The sequence below is a fragment of the Manis javanica genome, chromosome 7 (genome assembly GCF_040802235.1).
Source record: "Manis javanica isolate MJ-LG chromosome 7, MJ_LKY, whole genome shotgun sequence".
In the NCBI taxonomy this organism is placed as follows: domain Eukaryota; kingdom Metazoa; phylum Chordata; class Mammalia; order Pholidota; family Manidae; genus Manis; species Manis javanica.
Window position 1 is genome coordinate 19154265 of NC_133162.1, and position 24178 is coordinate 19178442.

At 36.4% G+C, this 24178-nt stretch overlaps 1 protein-coding gene and 1 pseudogene across 10 annotated transcripts in view; both read right to left on the reverse strand.

Moving 5' to 3' along the window:
• The window catches only part of ADD3 (adducin 3), a 164276-nt gene that overhangs the window by 116707 nt on the left and 23391 nt on the right, over window positions 1-24178 (reverse strand). The window lies entirely within an intron of this gene.
• Window positions 1196-2411, reverse strand: LOC118968902 (E3 ubiquitin-protein ligase RNF13 pseudogene; annotated as a pseudogene).

Here is a 24178-nt window from a genome sequence, read left to right on the forward strand (position 1 = left end):
TTTGGTCGCACCGTTGCGGGCTTGCACAAGCCTCTCCTGGTCTCCTCTGGTGCTGTTGGTGCACGGATCTGCTCTCGGTCCCTTCCAGCGCCGCTGTCCCTGGCACGCGCTGCCACTCTCCCGCTACTGGGCCGGTGTGTCGGGGTCCGCGCCAGTAGGGGGAACAACTGGCAGGCTGCTTTATGCCATGAGAGGCTTCAGAGCTGCACTGCCTCCCCAGGGTTTAGGGCACCTAAGTTTCCCCAAGATTCCCAGATGCTGGCTATGTGTGCCACGACAACTTTATCCAGCTATGGGGTCGCTGTCTCTTTAAGGCTTGCAGAAAGCACTCACTTTTCTTTTGTCTCAGGGGCATTGGTTGCGGGGACCTACCCACAGGTTTTGCTTTTCCATTTCTCTAATGTCCAGCACCCTGTGCACCTTATGTCTGCGTTCCAGGTGCGGATTTCTAGAGCTGGTTGTTTAGCAGTCCTGGGCTTTCACTCCCACTCCGTTCCGACTCCTTTCTTCCTGCCAGGTTTTGGGGTGGGGAAGTGTTCAGGTCCCGCCTGGCCGCGACTTGTATCTTACCCCCTTCATGTGATGCTGAGTTCTTGCAGATGTAGATGTATCCTGGCTGTTGTACTGCATCCACTGGTGTCTCTTTTGGAATAGTTGTATTTATTGTATTTTCATAAATATGTATGTTTTGGGGAGGAGATTTCCTCTGAACTACTCACACTGCCATCTTCCCATGATCCTTGGTCACACTTTTTTTTTTTTTTTTAATTCAGCACCCATTTATTATTAAAAAAGAAAAAAGCAAATTAAAATTTGGTTTATGTATTTATCATCCTTATCCTGCCTTTTTCTTCTTGTTTTACCAGAAAAAAATAGCAGAATGTTAAACAGGAGGCACAAACAGTAGGCATTCTGTTTTCTTATTCCTACCTTTCAAGGGAAGGTTTCTAATAATTCACCATTTAACAATATTCACTTAAAATTTTTAATCAATAATCTTTATTAGCTTATGGGTATTTACATCTACTCCTACTTTGGCAAGGGTATTTTTTGTCTTTTGTAGTTCTAACTTTTGTCAACCTTAAATACAATTGCCAGTTATTTTATCAGAAAACAGATTTATTTAGGAATAGCAGAGGAATTGCAATTTGGGACAATCAAACTATGGAAAACCACAGGCAAGTCCAAAGAGACAAAAGGAAGGTAGGTAGGCTTTTATAGACTTTAGGAGCAAACTAAGTTGATTTGAACAGAAGTTCATTAGAGAAGAACAAGAGTTTGAGGTCGTGGCAGTTTCTCATTGGCTGTAAGTGGTGATCAGTTCTTTGTTGTGGAAGAAGGGGAGATCCTCCTTCTTCCTGCTGGTTATGAAGGCTGCAAGGAGTGGTACATGAGAGAGAGCATCCCATCAGGGCTTCCTGACTCCATTTTAAATGAAGTTTCCTTGACTCATTTTCACACTTTCTATACTTTCTTGCTTTTACACATGAAAATGACTATCAAGATGAGACAGATGCCCACTATGATAAGGAAAGGAATTAAGTAGTATTCCAAAGGAAGACTAAATTCTGGAACTAAAATAATGTGGCCCCCTTTTTCATAGATGAATTCATCTTTCAGGGAATTAGCTGATGATTCCCCAATACAGACAGATGGAATGTCAATTTTCTTCAGCACATCAATGTCGTTGGATCCCATGCTAATGAGGTCATCAGAATCAACATTGTGAACTATGGCTGCTTTGTATCCTGCTTTCTGTGCATTTAAAACCTTCATATCAAAATTACAATCAAGTCTTCTAATTAACACGATGAAAGTGCCAGATGAATTGTCTTTTACTGGTGGAGGCACTATGGGTTCACAGGCATTTTCTGGTTTGGCGTTAATCAAAAAACCCTTTAAACCTTCAGCTGGAAGTCTATAACCAAATCTCGCCGGAAGATCATCAAACGTCTGAGTCACATTTTCAAAACTGTATGCTAAAATGTCCGCTTCTACAGGCAGTAAGTTTAAGAATGCAAAGAGCTGGATGGTCAAGATGGTATATATTTGTGTGGCTGACAGCATGAGCATTCCTATGGAGAGCAGCATCTCGCTGCAAAAATACCTGGAAGCTTGACCCCAAAACACAAAGAGGCTGGTCAGCCGCGTTGCTGCGGGAGAAGTTCCTATCCAGACTTCATGACTGAAAATCCGCACCGTCCCCCCCCTTGGTCACACTTTTTAAAAAAACTTTTATCACACTGCATATGCTGTTCTACATCTGAGTTTTTAATGATCCAATATATCATGGACATTTTATTCTAAGCCAGTATTGAGAGAACGATGTCATTCTTCAAAGGTCACAGTGTATGATTATGCCACAGTCATCCCTGTTTTCAGTTTTTTAAAAAAATCATAACAAACTCTGCAGTAATGGATATCTTTGTACATACAACTCTGCAATTTTTGGGAAGGAAAATGTAAGGTAACTTCCTAGAAATGTAATTGATTTAATTTGCAAGGGGTAGGCAAATTTAACCTCTGATAAATATTGATAAATTGCCTTCCATGTAATTTAAACTTATTAATAGTCTCATGACCAGCATATACTTTAGAATTAGTTTCATTTACAATTTCTGTTTCAGAGGAATCTCACCTATTCTTATTTCTGTATGCAATGAAAACATTAATGCTCAAGGAAAAGGAATCAGTGGTTCTAGTAACTTCTCAGCAAGATTGGACTGCTAATGGTCAGTAAATATTCCAATTACCTTTTTAAGTTAAAAACAACAAAAATCAAACTATACAAACAAATGAATAATTCAAGCACATTCTGTGATACAAACTTTACTACTTTAAGTTTATACCTAGAAAAAGAAGTGTTGGGTATTAAAGCACATGACTAGATTCTAGTAGAATATTACTAGAAATGCAGACATAAAATATATCTAAACACCAAGTCACCCTACAGAATCCTGATGTAGAGTTTCTAATAGTAACAATAAAAAAATGATATATTGAGAAATGCTCATTGAAAAGTGAAAAGCTATTTCATATCCCATTATCATCTGCCACAAAAAAGAAATATTCACACTAAGCCCAGGCAGACACTAGTATTATTTAAGTTCACCTACTTACAGTGAATCTAAGAAAATCCTTGTTACTACTACTGAACTAAATGTGCAAATGTAGAAAAATTCCTATGGTAAATTTCTGAGTCTACTTTTCCCCCTTCTGCTATGATCTTATGCAGTCAGCCATCTGAATTGTATTTACTATACTACTGGGAAGCAATATTTGCCCACTGACTAAAGTAAAAGCTCTATCTTCCCTACTGTTTTTGAAGTTATTCCCATGTGTTTTTCATTTTCTACACCAGGTATTTTGCCCATCTCAGAATAGATTATTGAAATTCTCATTATTATTTACTAATTCAACAGAACATGCTATACTTCCTTACAATGTGGCTATTGCTGCACTGTACTGAACAATGGTTTCTTTAATGAAACCAAATTCTTCTTTCCTACTCCAACTTTTCCAGGAGCCCTGTATCTGAAAGGGCCTAGTGCCTGTGACAGTTAACTTTATGTGTCAACTTTACTGGCCACAGAGGATCCAGATTAAACGTTATTTCTGGGCATGTCTGTGAGGGTGCTTCTGGATGAGATTAACATTTGAATCAGTGGATTTAGTAGATTGCTCTCCCCAGCGTGGGTGGGCATCATCCAATCCTTTGCAGGCCTCAATAGAACAAAAGCTGGAGGAAGCAGAATTTTGTTCTTCTGCCCTAATGCTTGAGGTGGGACATCTCATCTCATCTCATCTCCTGCCCTCGGACTGGGATTTACACCACTTGGCTCCCTTGGTGTGCTCAGGTCTTCAGACTGAAATTTCAGAATTTAATTCCTTTTAAAGGTCTGTTGTGTGTATATTTGACATTTTGTTTATCCATTTATTTGTCAAGGCACATTTGGGTTGTTTCCAACTGTTAGCTATTGTGGATTCTGCATATGAGCATTGGTGTACAAGTTTCTGAGTCCCTGTTTTCAATTCTTTGGGGTAGATACCTAGAAGTGGAATTGTTGTATTATACAGTATTTCTGCATTTAACTTTATGAGGAACTGCCTACTGGTTTTCAATAGCAGATGTAACATTTTACATTCCTGCCGGCAATTTCTAATTTTTCCACAACCTCACCAACACTTGTTATTTATCATTTTGGTTAACAGCTATCCTAATGGCCATAAAGTGGCATTTCAGGTTTTGATTTGCATTTCCCTAGTGATTATTAATGATGAGCATCTTTTCATGTGTTTGTTGGCCATCTGTCTATCTTCTTTGGAAAAATGTCTATTAGACTCTCATTTTTATCTGTTTTCGAATTGGGTTGTTTGTTCTGTTGTAGCATTGTAGAAGTGATATATATATGCTAGATACTACTTACTTATCATATATGTAACTTGCAAATGTTCCCTTACATTGTGTAAATATTTCACTCTAAACAGTGTTCTGTAATGTATAAAACTTAATTTTGATAAAGACCAATATATCTACTTTTTTATTTCCTGCACTTTGGATGTCATATCTAAGAAATCATCACCAAATCCAATGTCATCAGAATTTCCCCTCTGATTTCTCCTAAGTGTGTGTTTTATAGTTTTAGCTCTTAGTTTAGGCTTTTGTTATTTTGAGCTAATTTTTATGTTCAGTAGTCCCCCTCATCTGTAGGGAGTATGTTCCAAGATCCTCAGTGGATGCCTGGAACTGGAGATAGTACTGAACTCTCTATATAATATGTTTTTTCCTATACATAGACACATACAATAAAGTTTAATTTATAAATTAGGCACAGTAAGAGATTAACAACAATAACTAATAATAAAACAATTATAACAATATACTATAGTACAAGTTCTGAACGTGGTCTTTCTCAAAATATTTTATTGTACTGTACTCACCCTTCTTTTCATGATGACATGGGATGATAAAATACCTACGTGAGGAGATGAAGTGAAGTGAATGACCCAGGCATTGTGACAGCATTAAGCTACTACTGACCTTCTGACTCTGTCAGAAGGAGGATCCTCTGCTTCCAGACCATGGGTGACCATGGGTAACTGAAACTACAGAGGGCAAAACCATGGATAAGCGTGGACTACTGTACAGTATAAGGGTTTACTTCACTCTTTTACATGAGGACATCCAGTTTCCCCATTTGTTGAAAAAGATTGTCCTTTCCTTATTGAATGGTATTGGTACCCTTGTTAAAAGTCAATTAACCATACATGCCATGCAAGGGTTAATTTCTGGAGCAATATTAATTTTGACAGTGCCAAACTGCCCTCCAAAGAGCATAAACCAACTTACACTTTGGCTGATATATGAGGATCCATTTTCCATATCATCCAAAGACATTTTTGAGAGCAATATAATGTGGCCTGAGACAGAATATACTTCATATTATACTTAAGCACATTTTTTAATGTTTGTAAATACCATACTTAGGTAAATCTTTTTGTAATGTGTTTGTTTCCAGTGGGCTGGTGGTTCTCATTAGTTGAATATTATTTTAAAATATACTCATTTTTACCTTACCACCCCAGACATTCCTAAGATGTTCTTTGACTGGGAATGAGCATGAAATTTTTTAGTGAGAAATCACTGCAATTTAAATTTTTTTTTCACTTCTGCTTCTAAGAAAAGTATCTCACTCATTTTTTGCTCTGCAACTGAGTCTTCTTCCCATGGTTGTCTTTTCTTATTTTCCTAAAGGCCTATGATAAGGTGCATGACAAGCGTTTCTCTCATTGGCCCCAAAATAACACATTTAAGATTCAAAGAAGAATAAACATTATAAGATAGGGTTTGTGCAAACTTTCACTTATATGAATCCACATAAAAAAAAATTTGACCATCATGACAATTCTATGTAACAATTCTGTGTTACAGTGTGCTTTTACAGTTGAGTAAATAGAGGCTGAGTTAGCTAAGCCTCTCTTGCCACAGGTCATGTAATAGAACCCAAGTCTCCCAACTTTAAGTACATTACAGTAAACCCCATATTACTCATATGTTTGCTAAAAGTGTGTTATTTTGGTACATTTATTTTTTAGATATTAAGTTATTTATTAGCTTAAAAAAAAGATCTGTCAATAGGAGGGGTCTTACAGCTGCCCTGAAGGTAAATATTAAAGAATAATGAGTAATATATATTTAGTTACTTTGAACTAGCTAACCTCATTCAGAGCACACTAGAAAAGCATGACCCTTAAAACACATACCACCAAGTGACCTGGTGAAAATTCCATTCCACTGGCTTTAGGATAACAAGTACTTCATCTGAAGTCAGCATTTGCTACCTATGGACAAACCTCATGGCTTATAGTAAATATTACTTCAGAATCACACTAGATTTCAGCACTGATTGAGTATGAACTCCATAAAACAAGCCAAAAGAGGTATGAATTATCCTGGATTATGACAGTATTTCAAGTTTTATTCTTTATTTTAATTTCAAATGATTTTCAAACCATTATTTTATAATGCTTCATCATAACACTATTTTTGAAGGACTTACCATATATAAGATACCATGTTAAGTAATTTACATACATATTTTATTTAATGCTCACCACTAACTTAAGGAGACAACTATTATCTCCATCTTGTAGCTGAGGAAAATAAAACCTAAAGAGGTTTAGCAACTTCGCCAAGGTCACAACTAAGTAGCTAGATTTGGATCCCATGCTCATCTAACTACAGCTTTCCAATTAACCTATATATTTATGGACATTATATAAAATTTTCACTTTAGAATGCATTTTATGTTCTTCAAAGCTTTTGATCCTCCCAGTCTCTAGAATTACATAAGTAGGTAAAATTTAACAAATTTTTGATTTATCAAAATAGCTCAAACTCTAAAAAGCTAAACAGCAATAAAGGACCCTAAAACAATTTATACGCTCACCATCAGGAACAAAGTGTGGTGGAAGTACCAGCATCAATACTCTATTTCAAACTATGTGTGTTGGCTAAAGTACTCAAGGCAAGCAGTCAGCTATGTCTTGGCCCCGAATTTCTGATGTTCTTCCTCTGGCCAGGGAGTGTTATACAGTAAGATTCCACTGTAAGGCTGCAGTCAAAATCCAATCCTCACCAAAAGCACATAACAATCTATTTTTAGGTATGGCTATTAATATTTGTCATATATAGATATGCACATATTTTCCATGAATACTATTAGGTACAGCATTTTTAGAAGTAACGTTTGACAAGATTGTAAAGTTACCTAGTTCAAAGTACAAATCACAATGGTTTTCCATTGTGAATTAAAAGGTCATTATTACATTTCATAGGAAAAATTTGAAAACTCCATCCACTATGTACTCTTCACACACATTATTACTTCTGCAGTTTATAATTTGACTGTGAAAGAGTATATTTGTTCCTCTTCCCATGACATCACTATCTCTGGAATAAAAATCTCATGTGAATATCAACTAGGGATGTTCTCATTATTCTATGTTTTTCATGTTTTGAAGCACATGTTACAGAGGGCGGCACCTACATTAGACTAGAACACAAAAGTACATGAAATCCTTTGATATTCAGTACAGAAATTTCTAGGGCCTAGCTAGCTCATTCTCTCAAAATTCATGTACTAAACAACTAATCAAGTATAAAGTTCTACAAAGATAAAAATACATGATTCTTACTGTCAAGGAGCTGATGGTCTAACAGGCCAGAAGACAAATGGTACAAAATGACACATTCTCATTTAAGGTTTCCCATAGGATATACTCAAACTATAAAATTTCATTTATATAACCAGAAGTTTCCTTTTCCTACTAAGTATTTAACAGATTTATCATAAAATACAATACTCATAAGAATATCTTCCCTAATCTTCGCAGTCCTTCCAAACTCAAAATAATCAATCCTCCTTTGAGCTGCCACAGATTGGCCTTATCACTTTGTACTTCACACTGTAGTTATTTAAGTCCACAGCATATCTTCCCCAAGCGACATGATATTCCTTGAGGAAAGGATCTATTTCTGATTTATCTTTGTATCCTCTGTCCTGTTTAGTACAAAGAATTAAAATATTTATTGAAATAAGAATTTAGAACCCCACTGTATAATTTGAAAATAGCATCTCAGTTTTAAGTGATTGATGTTGGTTTTAAAATTTCCCAATTTACTTTTGGGAGAATTTATTTGTGGAAAAATATGGCTCCAATGGTGTTTTTTTCCTCCCTTAAAGAAAAACATGTTCTTTTTACCATGTCACTCTTCCCAAGCTATTCATCCTTGGCTGAAACACTAAAACAAAAAAAAAGCAGACTGGGTAACTTACCCTTAAAAGTGAAATAACAGCAAATGCACAAGCGAAATTTGTAGAAACACCCAAATGTAGTGGCACAGTATGTGTAGAAAGTCCTTAGACTAGTTATATTTTAAAAAAACAGGATGGTTAGAAAAAACTGAAGGGAGGTTGATTTTTTTAATATAATATTATAGCTGTCTCTAAAAACATTAACTCAAATACAGCTAAAACACTCATTTTCTAAAAAATTTACACTGCAGATTTGATGAGTTTCTATGACATGATTTTAAAATATCAAAAAGGTTTGATGGATATATTAACTCTATTTTTTAATGCTTAAAATTATTTCAGGAGAAAAACGACTCATTTGGATTTAAAGGCTGAGACCTCCTCAAGTAATGTCGCAAATACTATATGAGAAAAAAAGGGAGAAGAGCAGGAAGAGGAAGGGTCCACCTGTAATGAGCAGGCAGTTCAACTGAAAATTGAATCAGCCCAACAACCAGACAAAGGTTCCCAGCAAGCAATTCAAACACAACCAAAATTACTATGTCCTCCCTAGGCTGATCCACAGAATGGAAATAAGTTTTTAAAATCAGGATTAATCATTACTGGCCCAGTGCATGCATTTTGCTATAAAGCTGAAATACATAATAATTTATCAAAAAGAAAAGTTACCCATTAAAACTCTGAAGTAAAAAAATATGCATTTCACTTTTTTCTCTAAGTCTTAAAAAGTAGTTTACTTCAAGACTAATTTAAATTTGTTGGTATATGTAAAATTTTAGACAGAGAACAAAATCAATGTTCACCATTAGTTGAAGCTTTCTTATGAAATAATTGGATGATGGAAATTGTTGGAGTTGTACTTTTTTGTAATTGTCAGAGAATTAGATTTGGTTCTTGAGTTTAAGAAGTGAAAAAAACTGATGGAAAAAAGTACCAGACAAAATTCAGTTGCAAGGTTGTAATTATTATTAATATTGTATTAGGTGCTAATTCTAACTAAAATCCACATTCCATGTTATTCTAGAATACTTTCTGGTTAAAAATAGCACTATTTTAATTGAAATGAATTATTTATTTTTCTTTCTCAGCTCACCAAATGTACACCACTAAAACATAATCATGAAGAATTATTATTTCTCAGCTCACCTAACATATACTCCTGAACACCTCCAAGTCACTTGGGCAAGACTAACCAAAATGAGTATTTCCAAAGGATAAGGTCTCCTTTTGCAACATACAAACTCAGAAAATCTTTAAGGAGATTTTTCTAGATAAGGAATTTAACACAGGCTTCATGGAGCCCAAGAGATTCTGTAGATAAACTTCAGAAAAACTAATCTAGAGTCGCTCAAATTAAAAACAAAAAATTATATGTGTACTTTTCTGGGTAGAGTCCACAGCTTCTATTAGATTCTCAAAGTGGCTGTGACCCCCAGTGTTAACTAGATTGGGGGTTTTAAGTCTGATTTCCTTGGGACATACCTATCAGCTGTGAGGTTATCTATCACAACTAACTTGTTGCTGATTAAGTAACTGATTAAATAACTTGTTATTCAAGTTTGTGAAATAGATGCTTTTTGAAATATATAATGGAACAGACCCAAAGTCATCCTTATATTAACATGACTCTCATTTACTTGCAGTTCTTATATGACAGGGAAAGCCAAAGCAGTGAAATTATACATAATTCTGAGCACATCTGTAGTAATGTGCTGTGCATGTTAACACCTGTTAAACACAATCCATCAAAAAATTGCTTGAGAACTGCTAATTTGAACCAACTCCCTCATTTTACTGATGAAGAAAGTTAAGCTCAGAAATTTTAAGCAATCTGTCACACAGGAGTCCTGGTACTTCAATCAATGTAATTTAAGCAGAGCCAGGATTAGAATGGGTCCCTACACTGGTATTCTCTTAGTCTGGAGTGCAATTATAAAAAGAATAACTTTATACTTTGGCATTCAACAAAGTTCTGTCATTCTTCTTTCACTCATGTACATTCACCTTGGACAACTTCATCTGCCTCCCACAACTTCAACTATCATTTCTCCTCTTACAATTCACAAATCTGTTTTTCCAGTACTATCAAACTTCATACTTGTGCAGATTTATATGTCCAACTGCTCACTTAAGATCTCCTACTGCTGTTCACATTGCTCAACCGTTACATGTTGAAAAATCAAACTCCTATTACCCAGATTCTTCTACAGAGATAGAGACAGAACAGATCTTTGTCCCAGTTCTCTTTATCCATACCAGAAATCTTGGAGTTTCTTTAGCCAGACATTCACTGCCACATCCAGGTTGTAACCCATTCCTTCTGATTTTACCATTTTTTCTCTGAGGGCTAGTCTCTTTCTATGAGACTACTGATTTATTTCAGGCATTCACTTTCTCTCTCCTAGAATACTGTAATAACCTCTTTGCTTTCAACCTTTCATCCCTCAGTCTACTTTCAATACCACTGCCAAAATGGTATTTTTAAAACGAATCTGACCACTGACATCACTCCACTTCTTATAAATCCTTCAATGCTTCCCTATTTCCCAAAGAATGAAGTCCAAATTCTTTAACATGGCATGTAAATTTCTCCATGATAAAAATCTGTTATGAAACTACTATCTGCTTTATATTACAATGGAATGAATATTTGAGACTCACAATTAACTACTCCCAATTATAGATAATAATTAAGAATTACTGTATAAGTATACATACATTAGTTGACTCAACTGAATGTGTGCCTTGTAATTCTGTCAGTGTCAATTTGTGCCATCATGTTTCAGGTAAGCTGGATCCTTAATAACCTCTCAATCTTGGCAAGAGTTTTACATGATCTATCTTCCCTAGGTAGAGAAACAAGCTGTATCACATTTACCACTGAGGGTATTGTCTCTCATCCAAACAAGCACCACTGCACTGTCTAACAGCCCTTTGGAAAATAAAGGTTGGAAATCTGTGAAACAATTAACTTCCTTAATGATTTTCCTAAAAACACCATTGGTATTTGAGGTAGGCAGCCTCTAAGCTGGCCCCCAATGACTCTACCCTCCTTGCGTTTACACTCTTATGTGGTCCCTCTTACACTGTATTATGACCTGCCTTGTGAGCAATAGCATATGACAGCAGCAACGGTATGTTTGAAGATTAATCTGGATCCTCCCTCCCTGCACCTCCACTCCTGTCACCCTACACACCTACCCTACACACTTGTTCTGAAGGAATAAAGCTGCCATGTATTCAGGATGCTCAAGACAGCCCTGTGGCAAGACAAGGCGTGCCAACAACGAAGCTTGGAAGCCCATTTTCTAGCCCCAGTCAAGCCTTGAGATGACTGAAGCCCAAGCCAGCAGCTTGCCTGTAGCCTCAAGAGGGCTACCCTGAGCCAGAACCAGAGCTGCTCTTAGATTTCTGACCGACAGCAAGTGGGAAGTAACTAATGTTTGTTGTCTTGAACTGTTAAGTTTTGGGGTGATCTGTTACATGGCAATAGGTAACTAATATAGCATTTTAGATTTTGCTTATTTTAATATCAGAGAGTACTCGAGTATGCTTTCCTCTTGGAAGCACAAATTCTTCCCCCATCTCCCACATAAAGCCAGAAATTCTCAAAGCAGCATTTTTCAAACTTGAGTAATATACTAGCTTTTAAAGGAAAGAATCCAAACACTAAAAAACAGAACCATAAAAGGCATTCGGGTACCTGGTATCTGTGAAAGGTGAGGAAGGGCTGAGGAGATGGAAAGAAGGGAGGCAGGTGAGGGAAGGGATGGAAGCACGGGCTCCTGGAGTTATTTCAGAACCTGTACCTACATTTTAGCTGTGATTACAGGCTAAGTCAGTTTTCTAAGAATATAACAGACAAGTATGATCTAGTGGTAAATAAAACAGAAAGTACCCATGACAATAACTGAGAGAAATGATTCAGAAAGGAAACATTGCAACAGTCCACGAATATATTATAAAACAGGACCTCCAATCCCTATGTGAATGTGGTTCCTATGTCTGAAATTTATAGTTAAGCATTTAAGCTTGTCTTTATCAGCAAAAGGATCATTACATACAGAGTCTGGAACTTTTACTACACTGGAACTTCCTCTACAAATGAAATGTGACTTTATAATTTTCTCCACAATAATTAGAAAAATGTGTACCTTTGAAGCTCAAGATACTATAGAGAACATCTGATATGTAAATATATATATATATATATATATATATAACCCTGGGCATATTTTACTAATTTTATAGATTTTATAAAAATAATTCATGCTCATTAAACTTTAACACTACTGAGACATTTTTGAAATGAGAAAAAAATCACCAAATTTAAGAATTCAGAGACAATCACTGTTAACATTTTGGTGAATATTCTTTATGTACACCAAAACACATCTATCTCTTCATATACACACATATATTCATGTATTCATTTTTACATAGTATACATGCTATTCTGTAACCTACCTTTCTCACTTATTATAACATCTAAGCAAATAAATCATCACTGTTAATGGCTGCATTGTATTCCAGTGTTGTCCGTAGTGCCAAAATTTGACCCATCACTTTCAAACACGTTCATGTTTTTTTATAGTTCTTTACTACAGATACAATTTTCATCCTTATACATACAACTTTTCACATTTGTGCTCTGTTGGTAAAGTCTTTGGAGAAGGATTGAGTCAAAGAACATAAACATTTTAACACACACACAAATGTGCTTTTAAATAGGTAGAGAAGCTACCTATCAAATCCATTTAAAAATAACACTTAATAATGAAACAGTTTATAAGGGCTCATAATATTCCAGTAATACTTCATGACCAGGGGTAAATGATAAGTCAATGTTCTAATAAAACAAGATACATTTTTTTTTTTTTTTACGCTGCTCTGCAAGGTTTGGGCACTAGTTCATAAAAACTGCTCTGGGTTCCTTCATGATCTCTCTCGCCCCTCACTCAACTAGCTGGTTGCAAAAGATCCAAGATCCAGTGCAGGATTGGCCCTGGGAGATGGAGTCACTAGATAAATAAGCCTGGGTCTTAGAACAAAGCTTTTCCTACCTCCTGACTCCTAGTTTATATTGAACTGCACATAGTAAAAAGTAAACCACTGCATTAAGTCACAAATTTTGGAAATGTTTATAAGCATAATTAATCTACCCTAATATAACAGGCTCTAATATAACAGGCTCTTTCTGGGTGGTTTATTTCTGGTTTTGATTTATTAACTTGTATCTGTGTTTTCCAAGTATTTTACAATGGGCTTGTGTTATTTTACACAAGAAATAGAAATAAACATTATTTTTAAAAATATAGTGTTGCCTACATACATACACATAGTGTTATGGTATGGCACCAATTTCTCTGGACTTATATAAATTTTAAATCACCGAAGACACTATGATGGAAAAACTAAGCATTATATGCTGTTAATTTCTTAACCTGCACTATGTGGCCAGTCACTACCTGAGCGGCCACAAAAATTTCCCCTCATGCCAGTGTTAAAGAGCAGCAGAAGCCTTGCGACAAGACAGGAATGGTGGTCAAGTGATCTGTCATTGACTAGCTACATGACCTTGGGCAAGTCCGGGAAACGTTCCGCTTTTGACTGTGTATGAGGAAAGGAACTTAGATGACCTCTAAGGTCTGTGAACAGTTCTTTCCAACTAGCATTTTCGTACTTTCTTATGATGCACCTATCGCTCCTACAATACTTCATCCCCAGAAAACCCATCTGCTCACCCCTGGAACTCAGTACCTGGCTATTTTTGGGAGGCAAAAAGCACTGATGTGGTTAAACCATAGCCCAGGAAAGGACTCACATGTAACAGAAAAAAAGAGGTTGTACTGTTTGTGGCTAACACCACAGCTGCCCATAAAGGGGTAGTCTGTTTCTCCTCACCCAATTCTAACTTCAGCAGGACAGTCATGATAGTACTTTCCAGTGCTGGGCAATCATCTGCACACCCCTCTATGAAACACTATTCTTATGCCTTAAAAAGCCAAGTGAATTCAAAGATCACATATATGAAAGTACCCCAGAGAGTGGGTAGCATCTATTTAAAAACTGAAATGTGACAACTTTAAAAGGAAAATGTAGCTTCTGAATTGAGAAACGGGATGTTCACATCAAAACTGGTAAAAATTCCATCCAGTTACAATAGAAATTGACTCCACTGTACAATGCTGCTTCCCTATAGATGGTTAAAAAAAAAATAAAGGAACCAATGTCAAAAAACTAATTAAGAGGGTTTCTGGGACAGTCCATAACAGAAGACAGCAGGCTTTGAGGGGAACAGTGGTGATGTAAGGGAGGAATAGGACAGAAGGGAAGAGAAGATTCAAACAAATGTCCTAGTCTAAAAAACAGTGGTTCTCAAAATTGTTAGACTGGCAGAAACAACATTGCTGGGGAACTTGTTAAGAAGTGCAAATTCGGTTGGGACTTACCTCAGACCTACAGAGTCAGAAGGTGTGGGGTTGTGGCCTCCCCCAATGCAGCCCTTGCATGCTGAAATCTGAGAAGCACCAGTCTCAAAGGATTCCCACTATTCTTTGCAGCAAGTAGCTGAGCTTGCTTCAGGGGTACAGTTTCTGGTTAGTCAGCCAGTCTAGCTTGGCTTTAAAGTTTTTGATCCCATTTCTGTTGCTGAGCAGTTCCTTTCTAGTGGAGTTAGTTTAATCACCCTAATCAAGCAAATATCTGCAGAATAAAGATGGTTCTGGTGAGTCTATTCCCTATTACCTGTAATTCCTTTAAAAGATGAAGTGTTGATGGGGTGGAGTGCAGTGGGGTGGGGGATGGAGGTAGACAGGGAATATCGATGAAAAGTTATTAGCAGCAGGACCACAGTGTGTGGATGGACCCACTGAAGAAAGGACCATACGGATGAGATAATTACCTTAGGTTCCACAAGAGTTAAGGATCTGGTACTAACACAACACTAAGGAAAAACATCTATTTTATATTTCAGTATGAAAGAATCCCTCCAATCCATTTATGGTTTAAAGGTCTAGTCATAAATGCTACTTAGTATTAAACATGCCTGTTTCAGTTACTCAGCAAATGGCACACCACAGCTGATACATGGTCTTCCAAATACAACTGAAAATAAAATACTGCCTTGTGGTTTGATTTTGGTGGTTTAATGGTAAGAGAACTATTTCTTTTCGGGTAGGAGGTTACATTTATATATTACATGTCCCAAATCCTGAAACATGGCTGGTTAAGCTCTTTGGTTTAATTTATGCACTGGCTCATGCTTAGAAGTTTGAATATATTTAGCATTTTCTATTACTCACAGTATGACACAACTTTTCAGTTTTTCAACCTGGAGATGATTCAAGACCAACATTTGGCTGTAACATTAAGGAATTTCATGGAAAGCAAAGAAATGCTTAAGATCCTTGATGTGTATTCAGACTAGAGAATATAAACAATAGGCTTTGGTATAGATAAGCAATTTATCCTTAGAGTATCACTGTCTAAGTTGACAGCCTCAAAACCTCATTTCATAGAATTAATTACATGGCAATAACTTGGATTATTGAAATCTTCAGTTTTCCTTCCAGTTCAAATAAAAACAACTACAGACTAGTTTAATTATGTTAAAATGTCTCTTAACTTAATAGTTGAATTTAAAGCATTTTACTCCTGAAAAAATATATAAGGTAAATAACATTTACAAAAAGCATCAAAATGCCCCCCAAAGATAGTGTCAGTATCAATTTAAAGACATACCCTATAGAAATGAATGTTTCTAAGCAAAACTGTCTTATAACACTGATTTTAAGACAAAAATTTTAAACCCAAGTATTATATCCCCCAGGCTAAATATCTATAACTGCCAAATAAAATTTCAATTGTGATTTTTTTTTAAAGAGTAATTACAAAAGTAAACTGAGATATGTTAACACATTACTTAAGGGCATTGTTTCCCCCAAGTGTGCTCTAAGAAACAAGATTCCATGGGATATTAATATATTTTACTAGAGAGATTGATTTCCCTAGTTTATTAGACCTATTTGAGAAACACTTTTTTTTTTAAGGTAAACCCCGTATTTAGCAATACTTCTCAGTTTTTGCTATACTAATGTGAGTTATAAACCTTTAAGAGAAAGTAGTTTCCCAAACACATTTGGAACTATTTTTTCCTGGGAAATATCTCAGAACTACTGATCTACTGTGAGAAATGTTACTCTGGGGCATAAGGTTTCTAATGAGAAAATGACAATGCATTACTCTTACACAGGATTAACCTTGAGGTTAAAAAGGACCCATATTAGTTCTTTGGATCTAATCCCCCTCTATGAAGTTTGAATTCCTTTTCATTTGTGCCAAGTCGTCTTTGATTAGGCCTATTTGCTTACCTTAAACAGAGTATTAGTTTAGAGCTTATTTTGCACAAAAGTTAGTTCCTTACAGTTATTAGGTTTGACCCCTCTGCAATTCAGTATTTTTGCTGTTCACAAAGATTAAGGGGGAAAAAACAAGTTATGATCCCAGGAACTCAAAACAGAAATGAAAAACAAATGAATATAATGCAATTAACTTACTGTCCCTGATATTATTTACAAAAACACATTAAGTAGTTTTACTGTGTAGTATAATGTTCACACTATATTTTAATATAGCAAATGAGAATTTTAAAATTGAAAATTAATTTCAAGTAACTACATTTTAGGAACATTGCTTCTGCTACGAAATTCCATTCCCCAGAAATGGGCTCATCTGATTAGTACAACTGATTAGCCAGCTGGATGGATTCCAAGTGAATTTCAAACTGGCATTTGGCAAAATATCCCTGCACCCAGCCAGCATTTTACATGGAACAAAATTAAAAATACATTCCGGGATTGCCCTGAGAACCAAGCAGTGGTATGGTAACATGAATATATTTAATTTATCCTCTTCATGCTGAATTTGCTAGATGAGCAGTTTAAATAATACTTCAAATTCTGTGCTTGAATTCTACCCACATTTATTCTGTGTTAGTCTGTTAGCGTTTAGCACTGGATTAGGAAAGACTGCCATCTGGTAGTTATAGCAACCCTTTACAAACTAGGCCGGAAATTGAAGACTATGAACCTCAAAGAAATGCAAAATAGGTTTATTACTATGAATATATCAAAATCTTTTAAAAAAATAGCTCTTCAACAAGCCTTTCCACTTAAAAAAGGAACACAGTGTATGCTTGCGCACTCACCGTTCTATAATCAACATATAAAACGTCAAGTTTTAAAAGGGGTTAAAGGGATGAATGACAAAATTAAAGAAGCAGTTAGGTCCACATTCCCTCCACCCACAAGGCTGCCACTGTCCCTTTGATAAAGCCTCAGGATGAGAGCCAAATTAGCCCTGTTTAGGTTGATCATTTCATTTAACTCTAACTTTCCTTAATCATGTGGGATTTCGTGGGTACACATTTTTCCTCTCAATAAAGTTGCAGGTAAGCAATACTTCAGACAAAGAGTAAATAACAGTAACAATATGTACACAGGCAGACCTCAGAAACATTGCAGGTTCAGTTCCAGACCACCAGAATAAAGGTGGGTATTGCAATAGACAGAATCAAATGAATTTTTGTTTCCCAGTGCATGTAGAAATGTCTACACTACACTGTAGCCTACATGTAAAGTGCAACAGCAATATGTCTAAATAAACAATATACATACCCTAAAATTAACAAATATTTTATTGCCAAAAAACATTAGCTATCATCTGAGATTTCAGTATCTTTCTGCTGATGGAGGGTGTTGCCTCAATGTTGATGGCTGCTGACTGATCAGGGTGTGGGTGCTGAACACTGGGGTGGCTGTGGCAATTTCATAACATAAGACAGCAATGAAGTCTGCCAGATCAATGGACTCTTCCTTTCAAAACTGATTTCTCTGCAGCATGCCATGCTGTTGGATGGCATTTTACCCACAGCAAAACTTCTTTCAAAATTAGCGTCAGTCCTCTCAAGCCCTGCTGCTGCTCTATCAACTAAGTTTATGAAATATTCTAAATTCTTTATTGTCGTTTCAACAATCTTCACAGCACCTTCACAGGAATAGATTCCATCTCAAGAAACCACATTTTTGCTCATCCCTCAGAAGCAGCTTGTCACCCATTAAAGTTCTATCAGCAATTCAGTCACATCTTCAGGCTTCATTTCTAATTCTACTTCTCTTGTATTTCTACCACATCTGCAGTTACTTCCTCCACTGAAGTCTTGAACCCCTCAAAGTCATCCATGAGGGTTGGAATCAACTTCTCTGAAACTCCTGTACTGATATTTTGACCTCTTCCCATAAGTCACAGTTGTTCTTAATGGCGTCTAGAATGGTGAGTACTTTCCAGAGGTTTTCAATTTACTTTGCCCAGATCCATTAGAGGAATCTCATCTATGGTAGCTATAGGCTAACAAATGAATTAAACAATAAGTCAAAATGACATCTTGACCAATGGGCTGCAGAATGGATGTCATGTTAGGAGGCATGAAAACAACACGCAAATCATTGTACATCTCCATCAGAACTCTTGACCATGTACATCATCAATATTTTGGACGGAATCTTTTTCTCTGAGCTGTCAGTCCCTACAGCGGGTCTCAACTATTCAGTAAACCATCTTGTAAACAGATGTGCTCTCACCTTGCTTTGTGGTTCCATTTATAGATCTACTCTGCACAGACAGAGTAGATCTGGCATAATTCTTAAGGGCCCTGAGATTTTTGGAATGGTCAATGAGCACTGGCTTAAACTTCAAGTCACCAGCTGCATTAGCTCCTAATGAGTGAGCCTGTCCTTTGAAGCTTCAAAGCCAGGCACTGACTTCTCTTCTCCAGCTATAAAAGTTCTAGATGGCATCTTCTCCCAGTAGAAGGTTGTTTCACCTGCATTGAAAATGGCTGCTTATGAAGCCACCTTTAATTTCCTGAGCTAGATCTTCTGGACAACTTGCTGCAGCTTCTCCAGCAGCACTTGATGCTTCACTCTGCACTTTGATGTTATGGAGCTCAGGTCTTTTCTTCTGCAGCTTCCCCAGCTCTCTCCAACTTCACAGAGTTGTAGAGAATTAGGGCCTTGTTCTGGGTTAGGCTTTGGCTCAAGGGAATGTTGTGCTGGTTTGATCTTCCACCCACACTGCTCAAACTTACTCCGTATCAGCAATAAGGCTTTCTTATCATTGGTGTTCACTGGAGTAGCACTTTTAATTTCCTTCGAGAACTTTTCCTTTGCATTTGCAACTTGGCTTTTTGGCACAAGAGGCTCAGCTTTCAGCCTGTCTCAGCTTTTGACATGCCTTCCTCACTAAGCTTGTTCATTCCTAGCTTTTGATTTAAAGTGAGAGATGTGGGACTTTTCCTTTCACTTGAACACATAGAGGCCATTGCAGGGTTATTAATTGGCCTAATTTCAATACTGTTGTTTCTCAGGGAATAGGGAGGCCTGGTGAGAGGGAGAAAGATGGGGAATGAATGAGCAGTCAGAATCTACAACATTTATTAAGTTTACTGTCCTATATGGGTGTGATTTGTGCCCCCCGACCAAAGCAATTATAATAATAACACCAAAGATCACTGATCACAGATCACTATAACAAATATAATAATATAATAATAATGAAAAAGTTTGAAATAGTGTGAGAATTACTGAAATGTGACACAGGGACACAAAGTGAGTAAATGCTATTGCTGGCAAAATGACACCAATAGACTTGCTCAATTCAGAATTGCCACAAACTTCCAACTTACAAAAAACACAACACCTGTACAGTATAATAAACTGAAGGGCAATAAAATGAGGTATGTCTCTACAGCATATAAGCATGCATTAGGTGTTTTCAAACTCATCATGACCTATTAAATCATGAAGGAAATCCAGAAAGGAGGACAGCCAATGATTATCTCAGATTCTTTAATTTCCTAAGGTTACCCAGTTAATGTATTAGTAGAGCTGGGAAAATTAAACCCACACTATCTAGTTAGAAATTTTATTTTTTTCTAGCAAATCAATTTATTTTCAGTTTTTTAGTTTTTTACAGTTTACAAAGCTTTTAGTATTATAAATATAATGTGCATGTATATGTACAAAAGTGTTCTGCAGTTTGAATTTGCCTGACCTTCTTGTGGCCCACCTCCAGTCTAATTTTACTCTCTGAACCTCTTTGTTCTTCCTTTTCTCTCTTGATCCTTCCAAAGTAACCATGACTTGCTTGAGCCTCTGGGAAGGCAGCATCCAGGCTTTCAGATACTCTTTACAGACCAGCATGACAACACATGGGCAATTTCCCTCGTTTTCATTCTTAATGCAAGGACACAGCCATTAAGAGGTGACCTAGGATTACTCAAGACTTATCCAGCTCAATACACTTATTCTATCCCATTATACATCAGCCCTCTTTGTCTATAAAAAGCCCTTTCCTCAAATGGCTAGTCTCTAAAATCTAAGATTTGATATTCCTGGCATTTAGAGAAAGATACTCTTCTTCTATCTCTTCCTGAAGGCGTCTGAAATTCTTTGATTTTGAAGGTAGAGAGATACTCTTTCACAAGAAGCTTTGAGATTATCTGTCTTGCTCAACAGACAGACTGTCAATAAGCTTAAGTCTCTCCATTAATGTCTAAGTACCAGATAGGGAAGGAGGATAGTCTGGAGTCAGAGGCACTGAAGTCATTCATCAAGACAGTGGAATTCAACTCAAGGATCAGTCAACACCACCTGGCAAGAGACCCTTTAAATACTTTGATTCAAGATGAAGGCCACACGTAGTCAAAAGAAAACACAATACAACAGAAAGAACAATGGCCTTAGGATCAGACAGACTTAGGTTGGAATCCTTATTCTGCTGACCCAGAGCAAAGTCACAACATAACTGTATCTTTCTTTCTTTTATAATATCAATCTTGCAGAACGCATGTGAGGATCCAAGATTTTATGTGAAGTACCTGGTACAGGATCTGGTACAAGGCAGGGGCTAATAAATAGTAGCTATAAATTTCTTAAAAAATCACCTACCTTCAAGAAACTGTTTAGGAGTTAGCAACCATTAGAGGTGGTGAGCAGAGTTTTTTTTTTTTAATACCTCATGGTTGGGCTTGTTAAGAGAAGGAGAGGCATTGGCTACTTAGAGACAATAGCCCTCAAAACATTACAGTAACACAAAGTGGCCCAGCCAACTGAGCTAGATAGCTGTAGCTGAGGCATTCCTGTAGCTAAGGCATTCTGGAGGTGCATTTCCCTGAACCTCTGCAAGCTTCCAACAGTGGGAACACAACATAAACCCTCTTGTCTTTGTAACAGGATTGTGCAGAAATACAATGTGAGCTATACAACCATTTTCAAATTTTCTAGTTGCCATATTAAAAAAGGCAAAACAGGCAAAATTACTTTAATACATTTAATCCAATGCATAAAAATTTTATTTCAAAGTATAATAAATATAAAAACTGAGTCATTTTATATTTTCTTTTACTAGGTCTTAGAAATCTAGTGTGTATTTTTGTGCTAACGGCACATCTCAATTGAGTTGAGTTACATGGACCACTACAATTGGTCAATAGCCACATTTACAGAGGCTACCATAATGGACAGTGGGGCTCTGCAATCCTGGCACCAAGCCTGGCCCAGTCCAAAGAATCTACCCTAATACTTGTTGTTCCACTAGCTTACTAGGGATCCTAAATAACAAAAAATCTCACTTTTAAAATGTAAACATCTCTGGAAAAGCCTTAGACTAACCCACTAACATTTCAACAGGGATTACCTGGCACAGGTTAGCCATCTGAGATGTCAAGAGGAAGAAAGCAAAGGGAAGGTAAAGAGGGTGCTGTGAAGGAAATCTTAAGGCACCAAAGACATTTTGCTTAGTTCTCAGATTTATCTAGATGCATGCCACTTAAAATCATCTCACACATCTTCTCTAGGTTGCCAAACCCTAGATGGCTATAACAAGACGCCTGTATATCAAAAGCTCACGTAATCAGCTTTGTGGACATGTACACAAGTATATAACTAGTACAGCTGTCAGGACCAGTTATGAAATTGATAGAGGGATACACCACTTACATCAATCAACATGATTTCTTGATTGCCCATTACTAGAGTTCTTCTAATCAGGTTCCACCTTTAAAATTTCATAAACCTGAAAGAATTTTGGCAAATAAAACCTCTCTAAGGAAGTCGCTAGAAAAATGTAAAAGTCTGGACAATTTTAAAAAGCAGATAAATATAAGAATTCTTTATCTCTGAGGTTCCATAACAATAATCCATGCATTTGGACAATTATGCCTTTAGGCATCTAAGTTTGCTTTAAGTTCAACTATAGTAGTAAACAACTTTCAATCAGGTAAGAAAAGTCTGTGTCATATGGTTTATTTTTTTTTTTCAATTCAGAAAGTACTTTTATAGTATGCAATATAAAGTGCAACCATATGCTGTTGGCAGAGAACTGGGTTTTCAAATGTAACTGATTTCAAAGAACATCATCACAGATGTGGCCTACACATTGGGTGACTATAAAACTTTGAAAAGTTTGTATCTAATCTAATCATTTACTCAGAACTTTCCATGCTTTTCCACATTCAATGATGTTTCAAATTTTCAAATAAAGTTCTTAAAATGCATAGCAAATCAGAAATTTATGATTGAAAACTCCCTCCTACTAAATAGATTCAGAACACACCATGCAGCTAAAGTCACAGAAAGTCCCCATTCTATCTAAAAAAAACAAATTGATGTTAATGTCTGAACAAGAAAATAGGTCACTTGCATTATAAGGTAAGCCTAGTCACCAAGTGGTAGTTTTCTTTCCATTCAGAAACATTTCCCTTAATTGCAATCACTACACCAGTTTACAGTCACCAGTAAATTATTCCTTTGTATACTAGACTTTCAAAGTAGATGCAAAACATATTTAAATTCCAAACTGCAATAACCCCTCTGATAATACTTTTAAAGAATGGAAAATGATACACTTGTATCATGTTTAGGAAAAGACCAAAACAAGTATCTTTAATCATTAAGACTTTTCTCTTTAACTGAAACTTACCTAGAAACATTTACAGATGCTATTTTTACTGATTAATGGAGTAAGCATACTGAAATAAAACTGGCAAAATTCACTTCTTACTACTTAAACAGAGTATGGACTTTCACATCATTATTTTCTGAAACTTTCTGACGATGGTCCTGAATTAAAATCTCAATTAGCCAGAATGCTTAGAAACTAGTTTGTTCTGAACAAACACTGAATCCTAGGCAAATTTAGTTAACAGTATCAGTCTCTTTAATATAATACATTCATTTTAGGTCTGACTCCTTTCCCTTCCTTTCTCACAATCAGGGATTCAGGAGTGCAGGGTGTAAGTAAACAAATTTCTTTATTCAATACAAATTAACTGAGCATCTTATATGTACCAGGTACATATGACATATTTTACACATCATCTTCTTTAATCCTCAAAGCAACTGAAGACATAGGTATTTTCATCCTAATTCTACATAGGAATAAAGTAAAAACGCTCAGAGAAGCTAAGTAACTTGCTCAAGGCCAGGAAGAGTCTGAGAGCAAAACCCATCCTATTTGTACCTGCCTTCTAAAGTTCTGATTAAGTAATATTTGCATTTCTGCAGTAGTACTATTTTGGGTCATTACATTATAAAAGGGGAAAAAATGGTTTAAACTAACATGACTAAAAATGTTTTTTTTCCCTGAAGTGTTTCATTTTCCATTCAATTACAGAAGACTACACATAGAGTTGGCAAGATTTTAGTCCTCCAAAATAAATTGCTAGTGGAAGAACCCTCAACACTGATGTGGAACAAAAGAGGGAGATGTTCTAGGATTGCCTGTCCAGTTTGGAAGCCACT